The sequence below is a fragment of the Lycium barbarum genome, chromosome 6 (genome assembly GCF_019175385.1).
Source record: "Lycium barbarum isolate Lr01 chromosome 6, ASM1917538v2, whole genome shotgun sequence".
Classification (NCBI taxonomy): Eukaryota; Viridiplantae; Streptophyta; class Magnoliopsida; order Solanales; family Solanaceae; genus Lycium; species Lycium barbarum.
The window spans coordinates 11,623,038-11,637,384 of NC_083342.1; the positions used below are offsets into that span (position 1 = coordinate 11,623,038).

The following is a 14,347-nucleotide window of genomic DNA, read 5'->3' on the forward strand; positions in this document are numbered from 1 at the left end:
CGGATCAGCTGAAATTAAGTCCACAAGTGGATACGTTTTTACCATTGGTAGAGGAGCAGTGTCTTGGAAATCATCCAAACAAACGTGTATTGCCCGCTCTACGATGGAGTCTGAGTTCATAGCTTTAGACAAAGCCGGTGAAGAAGTTGAATGGCTCCGGAATTTCTTGGAAGATATTCCATTTTGACACAAACCTTTGGCACTTATATGCATACATTGCGATAGTCAAGCGACAATAGGAAAGGCTGGGAGCGTTATGTATAATGGAAAATCTCGTCACCTACGACGAAGACATAATACCGTTAGACAACTACTCTGTAGTGAAATTATCACCATTGACTATTTAAGGTCAAAGGATAATGTGTCGGATCCACTTACAAAAGGCCTAGCTAGAGAGGCGGTTGAGAAATCATCAAAGGGAATGGGACTATGGCCGAGGACAAGTCAACATGGCGGTAACTCTACCTCGAAGACTGGAGATCCCAAGATCTAGGTTCAAGGAGATCAAAGAAAGTTATGATTGGCCGTTCAACATTGTCAAACAAATTTTTGGTCCATTCTCATGATAAAGACAATGTTCAGTACCAAGGATAAAACATTAAGGTTTTTTAATGGTTTCTAAGTTTGATACAGGATATATCAAATAGTGTTTCTAAAGGATTACACGTTTAGAACTCACCTATGTAAGTGTGAAGTTTAAGCCGCTTCAAGGAGAATTCTGTAAGGCCAATTCTCTATGCATTTACGAGACCAGACGCGGTTCATGGCTGAAACGAACACAACAATGAGAACCAAATACTGTTAAAGGGTTAATTGTGTGACATGTGGTTGTCTAGGTATACACCAAAGTTCGACGGTTCAAAGATATCAAATCTACCGATTGATCGAGTATATCCGACATGTGTTCACTATGGAAAGTTCAAGGGAAACCTACTTATCCAGATGCAATTAATCCTTGCTTGCAAATCACACAAGTTTTTCATGCATCATATAGCCATTCCCCATTCATGTACGGGATTGTTGCGATTTAAAGACATGAGCTTTAAATATGAATGTAGTGTGAATTGGAAAATAGTGGGAAAATAAAATGGAGGGAAATGAAATTCAAGTAAAGTTCACTTTGCAAAGGCAGGGAAAACACTTCTTGTGTGCTTATATATAGAATCATCTCTTCTAGCTCTTAAAGAGTTGAGAAGAGGGACTCCCTTCGCGCTGTCGTAGTCGCTCGGCTCGGCTTCGGATTTGGATTTGGTCAAATGATCTGATTGATTAATAATCTTTTTGGAACAAATTTATTTTCCAAAATCCAGTATTTATTTTCCTAAATTCTTATATTTTCCACGAAAATTTAATTTATTTTTGCGGAATTTAATTTTCCAAATGGTAATATGGAATTTAATTTTCCAAACGGTAATATACCGAACAGACACTACTGAACATCCATTAACGAACAGGCATGTTTTCCCAAACCGTGGCTATAAATTTCGAGGTTATGCCTCATTTTCCAGATACTGAAAAAATTTCCAGAACAAACAAAACTGTGTTTTTACTCCCCCTCTCTCTTCTGCGTTCTGCATAATTTTTCAAACCAAAAAATAAGTGTCCGGTGTGATTTGCTGCCGATCTTTGAGTTCGCCGAAGTTCTGTAATTTGCATTGCCGCTATTACAGAATAGTTTTCCGTTCTATCCTGGGAGAAATTAATCCAGTAACCTTGGAAACTGTGAGGGGATTAGATTTCTTAAGGACACATAAGAAACTTGTGGGCTTGAAAATTTCTACTTCTTCTATTTTCTATCCTTAACATTTTTTCAGTCTTTAGATTCTTAAAACAGAAACTGGTTTTGTTAAAATACTATCTTGAACACATAGAGATAACACTTCGCTTATGATCACTTGGTCAACAATGATGACTAATTCCTTAGAGTTTTCTCCCTCCGACGATATTTCTGACTGCCAAAATGATTCAGCTGCTTCAGCGGCCGCCTTCTGAATATCCCTGCGGCCGCTGAAGCCGGGACGAGCAACCTCCAAGCTGAGTCAGTAAAATTCAAACAAGCAGACCTGCCTCTCAAAGCTATTACCGCCACGTCTTGAGCTCTAGCAGCCATTTCTGGAGTTGGGAACGTGCCAAGCCAAATTCTTGATTTTTTTCCTGGTACTTACTTCGCTAACCCACTTCTCAGAATTTCTCCTTCTAACTCTCCTGTAAATTGGATGTCGAGTTTCGCGAAAACTTCTTCCTCCCTGCACGTCTTTTCGGGTTTTTTGAAGCTAGTAACATAACTTCCTCATCAGAGGATTTAGCTTTTCCACAGCTGCTATTATTAGAGGTTGATGTAGAAGAAGTTGGTACTAAAGGAAGTGGATCGAAATAGAAGTCTCCGAAAATGTCCATTCTTGTAAATGATGAATGAGGAAAGTGTAAAGAGTGGATGATTCAGCTAAGGTTAAGGTTCCTTGTTGAAAAAGAAGTGTGTTCTATATATATTGTGACATTTATGAAAAGTTAGGTACATACAGGGGCGGCTCAACGAAATTCGTGGACTAAAGTCAAACCTCTATAAGAGGCCTTAAATTTACCTAATAAAATTTTATATATATTTATTCTTTTTTTTTTTTTTTGGTATACAAACCATTTTGTACCTATTTTGATTATTCACTCAATTACATGCTAGCTTCACTATTAGAAATATTTAGTAGTTGTATTCACTATAATTTAAATAAACATTTGTATAAGAAACATATATAGATGGTTACTATGATATTTTTATAACTTCTCATAATCTAATAATTTCAATTTTGTATCACTGAGTAGATGTCAAATAATTTCATACATTTAAAACAATTCAAGTCTATTTTGAAGTTAAAAAAATTGGTTTAATCCACTATTAATAAGAAATAATCAACTCTAGAAGAGACTTCATCTTCTTAAAATTTTCAAAGTCGTGAGTTTGTTCACTTTTATATATTGCATAATGTTTATTACTCCCTAATTTATGTGAATGCGTTTGACTGCACACGTAATTTATGTGAATGTGTTTGACTGGACCCGAAATATAAGAGAAAAAGAAAGATTTTTTAAAAATCTTTTGGTTTAAAACACGCCACAAAAAGTTGTGGCTATAACAACTCATAAAGGGCAGAACGAAAATTATAAAATTAAATTTTTATCATATATGAAAAGATGTCATTCTTTTTGCTAACTGAAAAGGAAAGAATGTCACATAAATAGGGACGGAAAGAGTATAAAATTGAAATTATTTATTTCAATAACCTCTATCACATTTCAAGAAAAGAAGTATAAAATATAATCTCTTTTATTCATAATTTTTATAATATATAATGAATATATAAAATTAAAAAAATTGGGGCCTTCATTTTTGGGGGGGCCTAAAGCAATTGCTTTAGTCGGTTCCCCCTCCAGCCGGCCCTGGGTACATAGAGTGTTATAGTCTATAGATGATATAAGTGAAAGTGTTGGATATATAGTGAGTGTTGAATAAGGTGTAAAAACAAAAAACAAAAAAAGCTTATACGGTTGAGACGCGAAGGAACACGAAGTGTTATCGGGAGCAGGCTGCGTGCCTTGTGGCTTAACTTTGAAAAGGGAAAATTACTATGGGTCCTAGTTGGTTCTATTAGCCCATTAGTTAGGGGTAAAACTAAGGGGTCGTTTGGTAGCTGATTTAGAGGTGAGTTATGCAGGTATCTGCATAAGTAATATTACGTTTGGTAATTAGTTAGGACGTAAGTTATTCATGTATAAAATTAATTAGGTGTTTGATTTGCAATTTAGAAACCCGCATAACTAATACATGTATAAGTTACGAGTGAATCTATGCATTATTTTATGTAGGATATAAGGTGGAACAATTAATATATGAATAACTAAATCATGCATAACTTATCCCTGCATAAAATAATACGTAGATTCCCTCATAACTAATCCTAACTCTAACCAGCTGCCAAATGACCCCTAAAGGTTTTTACACAATTGGCCACTCGTTCAAAAATAATTACAACCACTAGCCAATATACAAGAAATACATATTAATTATATATAAAATATGTAGAATTTTTATATATTATAAATAATATATAATAAATATACATTTACTGGCTATTATTTAGCTGAGCGGCTACACAATGTAAAACTTCAAAAAACTTATTTGCATCTAGTGTTGACATATAATAATATTAACTTATTATTTTTAAATAATTTAATGAGGTAAAAATATATATGACTTGTCGTTAACTATGATTAAACAAAAGCTATATCTACAGTCATAACCTCTTTATAACGATATTATTTGTCCGAGTATTTTTTTATCGCTATAGCGAAATACAGTTATATATAGAAATAGGAGCAAATTTATGTATATAATTTGGGTCACGTGAACACATGGTCACTCAACTAAACTCGATATATTATGTGTATAATTCTGAACATATATCTAATATTAACTGAAGGAACACATGATCAAGATAGGTTGAGTGGAGCATTGGTTAGGGGATATGCTAATATCCTCAAGGTCTCGGGATCAAACCCCAACTCCTGCATGTTTTTTTTTTTTTTTTTTTTTTGCTTTTATTTTCTAAAGCAGCCTTTTAACCTTCCTTTTTATATTATTCTAAATCCTTTTTTTTAATAATTCTAAGTAACCAAAAGTAAAAAACGTGTTTCTTTATTATGTTACATCAGATGATTTTTTCCCTTTATTTCTAATTTACCAAGTCCCAAAAGACAAAAAAAAAATCAAAAAAACCCCATGGCGCTAAGCTGCAACGATGAAAAACAGCTTACTTCTCAAAAAAATTTAATTAATTATCTTTTGCTTGCCAAGTTGATGTCTCTATAAAATTTTATATCTTATCTTAAAAGCAATTGTGAACCCATCATTTTGAAATTCTAGATTTTTCTCTGTATAGAAACATATAACATAACATAACATAACATGAAAAAAATGTTCCAAAAAACAAAACTTGGTATTTTTAGTGAAATGCCATTATAGAAGATGAATATATATATATATACTAGTGTCATTTGGCCCGTGCTAAGCCCGGCCCCAAACCAACGTTAAAATTAAATTTATAATTTTTTATATTTTTCTTGCTCTTACTTTTTTTTTGGTAACATCAGTTGGGTTCTTTCTAAAGACTTCTAAAATCTTAAGGTACAATAAGGTATCTAAAAGTTAAAGAGAATATTTTTCTTAATTTATATATTAGACTTTTTAAAAACAAAAATTACATAAATGCATGCATGAAAGCTCTTATAATTTTTATTTTACTAATTTTTTTGAAATTATACTCTCTGATGATCTAGATTAAGCTTTATCATATGTAAAATTAATTTCATTTGTTTCTTTAAATTGTACTCATATTGGCTAACTTATTTTTTGCAAAAGCACAGTATTCAACTAATATCAAAAATATTTAATGCTACATTATTGTTGTATGATGAAATTAAAAAAGTTAACTTATAAACAAATATAAATAGTTAAAAGCCTTGGTATTGCAGGATACTTTTGTAGATTTCTTTCAAATTAAAGCCCACAATTATAAAAAAATGAAAAGTCAATAAAACTAAATTGGTCTTATGTTAAGCTATCTCTTTTTCTTTCAAAAGATGCATGTTAAGAAATAACATTTATTCCGCTTAATTTAATGAACCTTTTTATGAAATCGATATTGGAATAACCTTTTCATGTTAAACTTAACTATTTTATCCTAAATTATGTAAGCTATTAATTATCCATATTTTGCAAAATATTTTAATAATAAAAAAAGTGAGAAATATACTTTTGCAATTGTTTACTATTATTACTGTTTGGAGATTGTATTTTCATTAACAATAGTTTTTTTCAAACATCTGCAGAATATATATGAAAATAATCTTCTATAGTTCCTTTTTTAATATAATTTGAAATAAGTTTAATAACATTTCACACAAAAGAAAGACTCTAATATGTATGATTAATGTGCTTTGTGGGTCTCATTATCACCCTTTTGTATGTCATCATCACTTCTACTGATATGGAAAAAGTTCTTAAAGTTCTTAACATTTACCAAAATGTGTGATAATTTTGTAAGTCATTATAACTTTAATTAGGGGCAAAAGAAACAAAAAAAATCATGTGAGGACTATAAAAATTGGATATTCTCCCTTATATATAGTAGTAATATATATATTATAGAAGAAACAAAAAAAATCATGTGAGGACTATAAAAACACGATATATATATATATATATATATATATAAACACGCATATCTATTGATTAAATGTAATTACTCCGGGAAATTTTTACCTTACCCCAGATGGTTTTAACACAAGTTTAAAAGCTGGATTGTCTGTGCTTATGTGTTGAACACGTGTGCGTATTAGGCTCAGCTGATGCGACAACTTGTGAGGTCGTTTCCCACCTTCTACTTTTCTTCCTTTCTGGGTTTGATGATTTGACACCTTTTTTTTTTTTTTTTTTTTTTTTAAAGAAAAATTTATTACATAAGGGTAGGGGAAGGAAATTGTAAAGTGAGAAGTCGAACATTTACCAACAAGGTAAAAATTCAGGTAGCCAGTCAACTGAGCTACAAGATCCCGCACCTTTTGTTTATCACCCGGTACTTGGTAAAAATTCGATTAAATTGAATTTGTACTCGTGTAAGGTTTATTAAAAAGAAAAATATTTCTTATTAAGAATTTTTTCATATCTAAGACTTGAACTCGATACTTTTAATTAAGGATAAATAAATTTTATTCGTCCTATCGTAATCCTTGATGATGATTCTATACTAATTAGGGTACATTACTACTACTCAAAGAACACAAATAAACAAGACTAAGGTAGGAAAAGTACAAACAACAACAACATCCTGGGTAGAGAAAGTATTGCATCAATTATTTATAACGTAAAATTTAAAATTATTAAAATAAAATCTATATATTTAAAACTTACATAAAAATACTTTTGACATTTAACAATTATTAACAATTCTAAGAATTTAAAGAGCATATAAAAAAATTGTGGTCAAAGATAAAAATTGATTCTCCAAATAACAATTGTATCACATAAAATAAAACAGATAGAGTAGTTATTTTTCATACACTTCAACATTCAAACAAATCTGTATGTAATTCAAAACAATAATAATTTGTGTAAAATTCAATCGAAAGGATATATAATTAAGAGAAGTTGACGTTTGATGTCAAGATCAAGGGGAAGGATTAGGAGTAAAACATCAATCTATATATAATATAAAATTAGGCACCTCTATAACCTCCATTGACATTTATCTTTTTTTTTTAAATTTCCTTCATTTTTTATAATTATCCACAGTCATTGCTCAATTAAAAGGGAAAGACATTACAATTAAGCAACTTTTAACGTGAATGAGTAATGGCTTCTATAACGTTCAGCTCATGGAAAGTCATACCCAAAACTTTTAATGTAAATGAGTACCTATTTTTGCAACTTAAAAAGAGATAGTAATGTTTTTGCTCCTGAAAAGTTATAGCCAATTAATTGCTTTTATCAGGATTTCAAAAGAATACGGTCAGGTGAGGCAAAAGACTCAGTTGGACTCAAACGATGATGATCCAAAAAATTCCTCTTATCTTTTCATTCTATATATTTAGGTTCATTACCCAAATATATAGTTGATTCCTCATTGAAAAACTGTTTACTGTTTATTTGGGACATTCCAAATTCTTCAGATTAAGGATTTGAAATCTCATTAGATACTTTAGGAACACGTAGCTTAAGACGTGGAAGGTTATTTCATCTAGAAGCCACGAGTTTGTCAAGGAATCTTCTGACTCATTCTTCATGATTTTGCCGTGGTTCGTATCCATAATTTTTGAATGACTAATTTTGCTTCCAAGAGATCAGAGATGAGATGACAAACAAGCTGGTTTTAAATTATAGGGTATACAAAATATTTATACTCCAATATTTTTGCCCTTCCAATTCCCAAATCAAATATTAAAAAGGAGTACTCTTAAATTCAGACAACAATAGGTAATACGGTTTGCACATCTAATATCAATATGGTTTCAGACATTATATCAAAATATACTACAGGTTCTCTTATTTTATTTATTTCTCTTTCATCCTCCTCCAAACAAGTCACAGTTATGTCTATTCATTTGAATTTTGTAGAAAGACAATTGACAATATTGTTATGGGATCATAAAGATACAATTCGGCCTTGAAATGAAAAGGTCAGTTATACCCTTTCTTATGACAACAATAACAATGATTATGTCTCAATCCCAAATAAATTAGAGCCGACCATATATATATATGAATCCTCACTAGCCATGTTATTCCAAATAATTCATCTAAAGAATTGTTTCTGTTAAACGTAATAACATTTGATGATCCTATTATATTGTCAAAGATTTCTGATCGTTTGCTTCAACAACTAATAGGGAAACGTATAAATTGTATGTGAAGGATATCAATCGCATAATATTGTAGTCATTGATTTCTTAGGGATTATTTAAATGCAAACTTGTTTTATTATTGTTATTTCTCCTGTCAATCAAGATCTAGCAATCTCAAAAGCAATGTAGTCAAGAGTTCTCCTTAAGTGGACTCAAGTGCTTAGAGTTTAAGTTCACTTCTTTTCTTTTAGCCCTCCCTAATCATGTAATATTTGATCAACTTGAATTAGTGGTTTAGCGATTTTTGGTGCAGGTTGATAAAAAGTAGGGAATTTGATTCTGTCGATGGAATACATAATGAATTTCTTCTTCTTCTTTTTTCCCATTAATTTCTTTTTGTGCTTCCTTTCCTTTTTAGTAATTTTTGTAATTGTTATATGAGAGAAATGAAACGATGTCAATGAGTTGTTTCTATGTCTAATTTGTAGTGTTTCTTATGGATTCTTTGATCAGCCGCTGTACAACTTTATCATTACATCTCTCATCTTTGTGCGATTTGCTATCTCAATTGGTTGGATAAGAATTTGGAAGAACCTATATAGTATATACATGTATCTACACTTTTTAAGTTTTTTAGAGTAATTCTTTTTTGAAATAATCAATTCTCATGCATGTAGTAAATATTGCAAAATCTAAATATGAATCACCATTTTGAGTGATATATACATGATAATATGACATTCTTCTATCAGAGTTGTTTCAGATGTTGTTCTCTAAGTTAAATATCATATTTTCTTTTCTTTCTTGATAGAGAGCGCTTCCCTCCAAATGGGGCCCTATGCGGCGCGAATCCGGATATAATCGGGCTCCAATGCGGGTACCTGACACCGGGTGAAAAACTAAAAAAATAAAATATCATATTTTCTTTTCTTTCTTTCCGCTTTAATTTTCTCTTTGGAGTTCATACATTATACTACTCAACAGATAAAAGATAGGTATATTATTTGTTATGTCAGCTTTTGTTTTCAAAAATTTATAAAATATATACGGACTTTCGTTCAGAATGATTAGCAATGGAGTATTTTTTAAAAAGATTCTTGAAGGTATGAAGCTATATGTTATTTCCTGTGGATATCATACAGATGCTTTCTCATGTCACCAAAGTCATAGTTAATTTGCATCCACTACATGTCAAATTTCTCACAATGTTTATGTTGAACCATGCTTGAGAAGGAAAGAGTTCCTAATTAAAGAAGAAAGATCCAGCTATTTATTTTGACATTAACTTCACCAAATTGCATTTTCAAATTTTAATTCTTTCCGAAAAAGCATTACAATCTATCAAATATCAATATCAATATTTACGTAAAAGAAAGAAATGTAAAATTTCAATGCATGTCCTAATTAAGAAGTCAATGTAATTGTTATCAAATGTAAGATTTCACTGTATATTCTAATTAAAACTCAATGTGACTGTTATGAATAGAGAAATAAACTTGAAAGTATCATTTCACCTCCCTTCCCAAAAGATAAGGGAGATGCAATAACGTCAGGTTCATTTCACAAACAAGGTTACTACACGATGACTTTACAAAATATCGTCCAATTCAAGTAAATGACAATGCAAAATATTATTTATTTTTTAAATTAATTAATTAATTTTCTTTCCACAGATCCCGAAAAACTTTGTTATGGATTTGAACCCTTCAAATCGCCCAGTGAGTGTCTTGTCTCTTGACAACAAATGTTATGATCCAAGTATTAAAAAAGAACTACATGCTGTGAAAAGCATTTTAAAATGACATAACATTTATCGATATAAATAAATACTTCCTTTAGATAAAAAAAAAAAGTGTCTGCTTAGCTTTTCTTTTCTTGGGTCAAAAAGAGTGTCCACTTATCAAATCAAGAAAGAATTAACCTTATTTTTTCAAATTTGCCCCTATTAAGTGTTATGTGATCAAATCTCAATATCTATTTAATTAGGGACAGTGTATTCAAATTACCTATTTTTGTCTAAAAGTTAATATTTTCTTAACGGGCGTGTAAATGGCTAAGTAGATACTCTTTTTGATCCGGAGGGAGTAATAGTTATTAGAGCACGACATAAAGTCGAAGGTTTAATGCTTGACAAGTATGTTAAAAACACTTGAATATTTTGGAAAGAGCATCTTCATGTTCATTTTTTTTTTTTTGTATCTCGAATAAATTTATACAAAAAAAAAAAAAAGTATTCATGTATTCACTAATAACTTTATGACCGCGCAAAGCACGGATATGTGCACTAGTATATCTAATAAAGTTAGGCATAGACAAGGTGATGTGACACCTCTCTATGACCTCCATTGACATTTATCTTTTTTCTCAAATTTTTGACTTTCTCCTCTTCATTTCTCTATTTTACTAAATAAAGTAAAATATTAAAGATTTCATCCTTCCACCCATAATAAAGACTCACTCACCATTTAATAAAGCATTATATTTGCCTTCACTTCCCCTACAATTATTGTGATTACTTTATATTAAATTTATTAAATAAAAGCAATGAATAAATAAAAGCAATGAATCTTCCCTCATTCTACTCATTCAATTAAATTAAACTCAATTTTAAAGATGCAAAAAACACACAAAACAAACAACGGTTCCTTTTAGTAGCACCGTGCAAAAGCCTCTTCACATTTTACGTTGTACTAGAAAGTCTAAAAGGCTAAATTAATTTGAAAAACCAAAGGTCACTCTAAAGAAACGTTCCTTGATATTAATATTAGTAATTAACAATTAACGATAAAAGCAATAAAAATGACACTTCACAACAACATAATGCAGATATATATCTATATAATGGATCTTGGATATTTGTGTTTTGGGTATTCATGCATAATGTTTGGTGCATCGTTATTCCTCTGTCTGTGTGTATATATTATTAGGAGGAGGTTGAGAAGCGGGGAAAGAATTAAAAGTCAATTTGTGAGCAGTGAGCGGGAGATTATTGAGGATTCCAACGACTCTATTTATTTACTTTCCTATTTTTTCATTTTAGTTTTCGATTGTTTGAGTGTAGTTCCTTTGTCGAATATATTAATGCTTAAATTATTAGTGATTTAATGTTTCTCATCTAAAATGATTGGACAACATGATTATTGAATGATTTTGTGCATTTTGCAGTTGAAAGAGTGATTCAATTCCTGAGGATAAACAAAGCAGTTCAAGATCACTTGATGTTGTCATGTGTAAGTGTTTCTTGAAGAAAAAGAAGAAGATAATTTGTATGCGGCAATAACCTCAGTTACAAAATGCGGGCGAAATCTTTTATATGTAAGTATTCTCAAAAAGCGAATCAAATATAACTCAAATGCAACTATAGATCTCCAACTTATGTATACTCAATGTTGATCCTAATTGGAACTGATTTTAGAATGACAAAATGTATGTTGTATATGAAGTCGAAGTCTTTATACTTTTCTGAACATATTAAAATAGAGAAGATAAAATTAATCGAGAAATAACAATTCTCTAATAATTCAATATTATTAGAGTTTCTAATTGAGATATGTGCGACAACACTAAATCTTTTATCAAGAGCGATACGCCTATAATAATTGATTGGAGTTCCTTGAGATACTCCTGACAATGCCAAATTTTGTAACTCAAACATATATTCATAGATTATATCACTATAAGTTTCACTTTTAGACGGAAATATATTTTCATCTTATCACAATTTTACGTGGTGTTACGATCCTATTATTTAATTTACATTGAAATATTCTTCATATCTATATTTATATATATCTAACTTTTTGTTATTTTTTAACATTCAAATATTAGAAAAAGATTATTAATAATTCGTTTCCTATATAAATTTAAACAATAAGAGGAATTTGTTCTTCCTTTTTGGTTATTTTGGAGAAAATTTTGATGAGTGAGGAGTAATTGGAACCAAAAGTATCTATTTTTGTTTTAATTTACTACTATAATTTAGAAGCTTTTTCATTTGGCATTATTAGTTTAAGTATTTGTCATGATTTTTTTTTTTTTACGAACTAATTTATAAATTGATCAATAAATGGATCACTTAATAAATTTATTGATATTTTTTTATGACCGCGCGAAGCGCGGACAAGTTAACTAGTTATTGAATATGATACTGGGAAGTGAGGATATACTGGTCTGCTCAAATTTTGATGAATATTTATTCTATATTTATAAAAATAAAAGTTAATAAGTGCCAAATGAGATTAATCAAAATACATACAAATTAATCCAAACATTACAAATATTAAAAAGGAGTTTACATGTAAGACATTCTTTGACTATAATGGTGGTAAGTGAGGATGAGTTGCCTTTGGGACCTGAGGGGTTGGCACGAATAGCCACCCCAACTATCGAGTCCAATGAAATTTAACAAACAGACAAAATAACTGATTTTTGTCATCAAATTGGTGACCAGACGCTGAGTTCCAGCACACGGGATTGACTTTTAGGCAACTTGTCATTTCTTTCCGGTTTTTTATTCGATGCTCGGTATTTATATCGGATCAAATTAAATTCGAATTTACGTCGGAAAATTCCGCATGACAATATAAAACTCTTTCTAATAAAGGCCACTCCGTATCAAGAGGGCTCGAACCTGAGACTTCTATTAAGAATGAAGGAGTATTTACCACTCCATCACATCGACTGTCGGTGGCAGCTCGTCCTCACTTTCACACTCCAAGACTATTGTTTATAAATGAAAGAAAGAAGCTAAGGTCGGTATCATCAGGAGATGGTCAAAATTGAAATGGATAGACAGCGACAACCGACAAGTCTAAAATACAACATATAATTTAGGTAACTCAATAATTTTTACTCAAATCAGGTATGTTCATCATATATTAATAAATATTTGATAATGTTAACTTGTGATTATTACATGAACTCATAAACTTCAAATCTTGAATCTGTCTCTTTGTAAAATTCTTCTATCTTTAATTATAGATCTAGTATTCAAACCTTGAAAGTGAAAAATTTCTAGTAAAAAGTGTTTTCACGTATGGACTTTATGCACCTTGAATCTTAATAGGATTTCTCTACTTTAAATCAGAGATCTTCGGTTCAAACCTTTATAGTATAAACGGAAAAGGTCCGGATGTGCCCTTCTACTATACGAAATTGCACGAATATGCCCATCGTTAAAAGGTGGTCTCACATATGTCCTTAACGTTATTTTTTGGGTTACTCATGCCCTTGATTTAACAGAAACCCGACAAAAATATTGGAGGGCAGATTTGTGCAGTTTCGCATAGTATAAGGGCATATTTGATCCACTGAAATTCCTAAATATTATGGCAAAAAAAAATATGGCACAAAATATCATTGCATTCCAAAAAATTAAAAGTATTTGCAATTACAATCCATGCATCCACCATTACATTACATCTAAATTATACAACTAAAAGATCAAATGCAATTACAACAATCTTTTAAAGATTGTTTTCACAAACAAGAGCACCATTTCCCCTTTTCAAAAGATTTGTTTTACTAATGATAATATCATTTTTATTTTTCAATTTGTTGATGATCTGGATAGTTTTTTCTGGATATCTTTTGTCTTCCCAGTTCCAATATCTACACGATAAAGCATGTAACAACTGCCGCACAAAATATAAACATAAAAAAAATTCATTACAGATCTGTCACCAAAAATAAAAATAAATAATCACAAGTCTAATATATCATTACAGATCACAAAAAAAATCACAAGTCATTACAGATCTACTAAATTTCTATTATGCGTGGAATTCGCAAAAGGGCCAGACCACATTGAATTTCATGTAAGACCGTATATATGTTTAAAATGTAATATTCTCTCTATTATTGTTATCAAAGTTTCAGCACTGCGGGAGACGTTTTTTCAGGTGTCATAAGTCTAATGTAAGTTATCTCTTTTTCCTTGTGATTTTATTTTCTGGCA

The 14,347-nt window shown here is 30.6% G+C and overlaps 1 pseudogene; it reads right to left on the reverse strand.

Annotated features, from left to right (window-relative positions):
- Positions 1–1,817: 1,817 nt before the first annotated feature.
- On the reverse strand, positions 1,818–2,397 carry LOC132643801 (dehydration-responsive element-binding protein 1D-like; annotated as a pseudogene).
- Positions 2,398–14,347: the final 11,950 nt, after the last annotated feature.